Source organism: Benincasa hispida, chromosome 11 (genome assembly GCF_027475165.1).
Source record: "Benincasa hispida cultivar pf3 chromosome 11, pf3_genome.v1.1, whole genome shotgun sequence".
Classification (NCBI taxonomy): Eukaryota; Viridiplantae; Streptophyta; class Magnoliopsida; order Cucurbitales; family Cucurbitaceae; genus Benincasa; species Benincasa hispida.
Window position 1 is genome coordinate 25,246,230 of NC_143488.1, and position 5,228 is coordinate 25,251,457.

General features: G+C 41.7%; 1 non-coding gene across 1 annotated transcript; it reads left to right on the forward strand.

Moving 5' to 3' along the window:
* The first annotated feature begins 239 nt into the window (after positions 1–239).
* LOC120092233 (small nucleolar RNA R71) lies at positions 240–346 on the forward strand. Its single transcript, XR_005485945.1, has one exon. It is a non-coding gene; the product is annotated as a small nucleolar RNA R71 (small nucleolar RNA).
* Positions 347–5,228: the final 4,882 nt, after the last annotated feature.

The window sequence follows — 5,228 nt, forward strand, 5'->3', positions numbered from 1 at the left end:
TCGCATTCATTTGGTTTTGTAGGGATGCAACGACCCCATTACTTGCATCACTATCTTTAATTCTCAGTCGTTGATCACTTTCTCTCTAGTCTTCTTGATTCTTTGAAATGCGATCAAGTATATTTTTCGCCTCGTCATATGTCTTTTTGAGCAGACCACTAGCTGCTATCGCATTGGCAGTCATCTGCAATGCAGAGTTCAATCCGTGGTAGAAAATTTCCATTTGGAGACAATCTGGCAAGCCATTGTGCGGACAATCTTGCACCAGTCTTTTAAACCTCGCCCAGGCGTCACTGAGCGATTCGTCGATATCTTGTTCAAAATTAGTGATCAGCTTCCTTCGTCTTGCATTCTCTGTCAGGGGGAAGTACTTCTTCATGAACTTTTCCACTGCCTGTTCCCATGATGTAATCTCCCTTGGTTCGAGAGAATAAGCCCATTTTCGTGCTTGGTCACACAGCGAAAATGGGAACAACGTTAGTCGAACCTCCTCAGGGGAGATGTTTGGGAATACAAACATATTGCAGATTTCAATAAAACTCCGCAGATGGGCGTTCGGATCCTTGCCACGCCTACCACCAAACTGTCTGGAAGTTTGAATCATCTGCAGTATCACCAGCTTCATTCTCCGTTCTCAACGCTTCTCGGCACTCTCTCGAGTTGACCAGGAAGGATCTTCCAGCATCTTCTCTCTTCACTCGCCTCTACCTCTAAGTATGTAAAATTACAGACTATGAATATCTATGTATATGGCAGAAAAGAACTCTGAAATTCTAATGGCTAAACTCGAATCGGAACCGCTAAACTCTTTCAACGAAGGTGGCCTTCGGTATTTATAGAGCTGCAGGGTGAAGGGATTTTCTCTCAAATGATTGCACTGATGGGATGTCATTAAATCCCTGTCTGATGCGTCGATTAATTGTCACCAGTTGAGTGTACTTTTTGTCCCATCGTTCGATTTATTAAGATTTCACCTTGATGCGTTGTATCTATGCGGCCACCTTCTTGAGCAGATCTTCGCGAACGCATACGATCGCATAGCTTTACGATCGCAATCTTTTAATGCGCTCAGACGCTGAATTCCTTGGATCGCAATTCTGCCTTGCGCCAATGCATTTTTCTGCACAGAATATGTAATTAGCTGCTTTAATGTGATGGGTGCATGCGATCACAATGTTCTCAACTTAATGTTTTTGGACACGATTTTACATATTTTTATCGTTGCAATCCTACATTGTTTTATATCTTTGTGTTGTAATAACGTGTGTTTCTGCCCGTTATCAGTCCCACAACTCAATCTAGAGCACCAAGAGAATAGTGGGAAAGATGTTGAGGTGGTCTACAATGAGATTCATAGAAGATTGCAGCTGAAGATCAAGCTTTGAAGAAGTTTTACAAAGGTATGTCATGAAATTCACTTGTTTCTGCAAGAACATGTTTTATATTTTGCCAAAAGTAATGAATTAGAGTGCTTAATCATCTTTGTTGGTTCCGCTGTCGTTGATACAATCCTATAGAAATAAAGTAACATAAAATAAAATATAATAGAATAAAGTGAAATAAATATATATTTTTTTTATCTTTACTTCTTTTTATTTCTTTTCATATCTCTTTCCCTCTCCTCTTCGTATGCACCGGCCCCCCCTTAATTTTCTCTTTCACGCAAACAAAGAAAAAAAAACCCCAACCCTAGTCATCGGATCTCTGCTGCCTTGCCGCCTTTCTCCAGCCATTTTGTCGCTGCGGGAATCGCCTTCACTAGTATTCACTTGTGCATCGTCGGGTCAGACAAAATCTCGATCGTGCCTAGCCACCCACGTCCGCGCCGCCTAGGCATTCCCACTTCCAGCCAGTCGTGCCCTCCCTTCGCCAGTAGCTCATCAGCCTCACTATCCAGCCCAACCACCATGAGTCTCTCTCGCCCGATTCTGCCTTCCTCTCATCATCCAACTAGTGTCCACCGTATATCTCCTCCCCGTCATTTCCTTGGTTGTGATTGAATCTTGGTTAGGGTAAGAGTTTTGCATCAGTTTTTGGGTGTTGGTGTTGTTCTTGGTTGGTTTCTAGATCACTTGTTATGTCTTGGGTTTATAATTGTGTTCCTCTTTGCATTTAAAGGTTAATTTGGTGTTCTTTTGGAAATTTTTAAGTCGCTGCTTAGCTGCATCGTTGTGTTTTTTCGAAGCATTGGGTAAGTGATTGGGGATTTTTTGGGGTGAATTTTGGGTTTGGAGCTGTCATGTTAAGGGTTAATATTGAGTTGTTGATTGGGATAGGTTGATTCTTGGCATATCTCAGGACGAAGAGCGCTTGTTTGCTTAAACTAAATTTTGTCTTAATTTGAGGTAATTAATCTTACTACTAAACTGCCTATATGCCAAGTGATGTTTTTGTTTGAGGATTCTGAGGTTGTTCGTATCGAATTTCTGATAATAAATGAGTTGTCCTGATTATGTATGGAAGACATTATGAGTGTTAGCATGAACCACATTATTTGTTGTCTATATGAATTCCTGAATGAACTACAAGTATGATTAGATATATTTGCATGTTGTGGGAAAATGTTTATGATGCATGTAATATTTATGATAGTGATAGTTACCCTTACCAGTAGTTTGATACCCACTAGAGGTGGTGAACTCCTTCGGGATTCACCAGAGGTTTGTGTTTCCTTCAGGATTCACCAGAGGTTTGTGTTTCCTTCGGGATTCACTAGAGATTGTGGGTACCTTAAACTATGGTAGGATGAGTTCAGATATTTGTTTATATTCCACGAGATGTAGAGAATGATGTATATTCACTAGAGGCCAGCATCTAAAGGGCATAGATGCCTAGCCTGACCTCAGTAGTGGGGTTATTTACTGAGTATTTTATACTCATCCTTTCCATGTTTATGTTTCAGATAAGGACAAGGACAGTTGGCAAATGACAGGTGGAATATGTGATCGAGCCACTGAGACTAGTCTTATGCTTCTGCTCATGTATTATGATTTCTTTTCCTACATTTAAATTTTTAGTCTTGATGTTTAGAACTCTTCATTTTTGTATTCGCTTTGAAATTTTCTAGATTTGTTTTTATTGGTTATGGGTACCCTATTACTTTGATTTTTAATTATTTATTTTTTAATGAAACCTTTTAATTGACGTCATTTATTCAATATTTATTTAGTCATGAAAAGGTGTCGTTTTAAATTTCATACATACATGTTTGTGGTAATGACCTAGCTTGAGTCCTAGGGTGTCGAGTCGTTACAGTTAGTATCAGAGCCGATGTTTTGGATTTTGAAGACTGAATTACCACATAAGTCTAGATAGTCCCTTTGGCTCAGTAACGGATTCCTGTCATCTCCAGGTATGTCTTAATGATAAAAGTTCTTTTTTATTTATGTGTATGAGACTAGTTGATGTAATGCCTTAGTAGATACGTTTCGTGGAAAAGGAATCCAGCGAGAGCTAATCTGTAAGTTCATGACAAGACGTGGCACCTAAACTCAAAGAAAGGAAGACAGTTAGAAGAGGGGTTCAGGAACCCTAAGTCCATCCCCCACAAGTTCAGGACCCTCCCCCATCAGGGGTGCAAGAAGAGGGAGCCAATGGGAGTCAAAATTTTTCGATAACTCTAAACCCACCCACGACGCAAGTTGATAAGCAAGCGATGGAAGCAAGAATCGGGGAAGCTGTGGCATAATCCTTGATGGAAAGGATACAAGACCTGATCCGTAGTGCTATGGCAGGGTAGACCACTCTGAACCAGACTCAGTAGGAGCAGATGCCACAGGTTCAGTTGCAGTAGACTCAGCCACAGAATCAGAACCTGCAGGACCTGTCCCTTAAGGCTAAACACTTGAAGGATTTCAAAAAGTTCGACCCTCGCCCCTTCGATAGATCGTTGAGGGATATTACGAAGGCAGAGATGTGGTTGTCCTCGATCGAGATGATCTTTCACTACATGATGCATCAAGAGGAGCACAAGCTCTGTTGTGCAGTTTTTATATTGCTTGACATTGCAGAGATTTAGCGGGGCTCTGCGGAGAAGATGATTGACACAAGTGGTGAACTTGCGATGTGAGAGCTGTTTCAGGAGCATTTCTATGAGAAGTATTTCTCGGCCAACACTCGATACAATAAGAAAGCCGAATTCTTGAATTTGAAACAAGAGGTTATGTCCGTGGAAGACTATGAGCAAGAATTTTTTAGGTTGTCCCACTTTGCCTCTAAGCTGGTAGCCAGTGAGGCAGCGAGGATAAAGAGGTTTGTTTAGGGTCTGAGGCGTGGGTTGTGAGGTATGGTTCATGCCTTGGACCTCAAAACGTACGCCACAACACTACGGGCCACCGAGAGAATTGATACTGACTCCTAAGAGAAAGAAGAATATAGGAAGTCATTCGGGATGGGAACCTCTGTGGGTTAGAAAAGGATGGCTGAGCCGAGGGCTATTGAGTCACAGTGAAAGAGTCAAAATATGAGTAATGCTCCATGTTAGTGGGGGCAGCAGGGCCCTCAAGCTGCATCTGTTAGAAAGGATAAGCTGATCTATTCAACCTGTGGTAGACGTCATTGGGGATGTTGTCTGGCCGACACTGGAGTTTTTTTTCGGTGTTGTCATAGAGGACACTTGTCAGAGAAATTCCCAAGAATGAATGCATCTGAGAACAAGGGCCAACCTTTGAGCTTGTTTCAAGGAGGCCCAAACCGTCAACTATAGTAGGGTAGAGTGTTTTCCACCACTCAACGTGAGGCCGAGAAGTCTGACACAGTTGTGATAGGTATGCTTTCCATCTTGGGACACTATGCATTAGTTTTGTTTGACTCCGATTCATCACACTCTTTCATATCCCCAACATTTGTAAAGCATGCCATGTTAGGATCAGAACCCTTACAGTATGGTCTGTCAGTTTCCACTCCATCAAGAGAGATCATGTTAGCTACTGGAAAGATAAAGGCATGTTAGGTAGAAATAGCAAATCATGCCTTAGATGCAACCCTGGTAGTTCTAAACATGCGAGATTTTGATGTGATACTCAGTACGGATTGGCTAGCTGCTAATCATGCCAATATAAACTGATCCTACAAGAAGGTTATTTTTAACCCTTCTATAAAGGCCAACTTTAAGTTTAAGGGGACTGGGACCGTATTCCTACCCAATGTGATTTCAGTGTTGAAGGCTGAGAGGTTTTTTAACCAAGGTGCCTGGGGCATCTTGGCCAGTATGGTTGACACTATAGAGG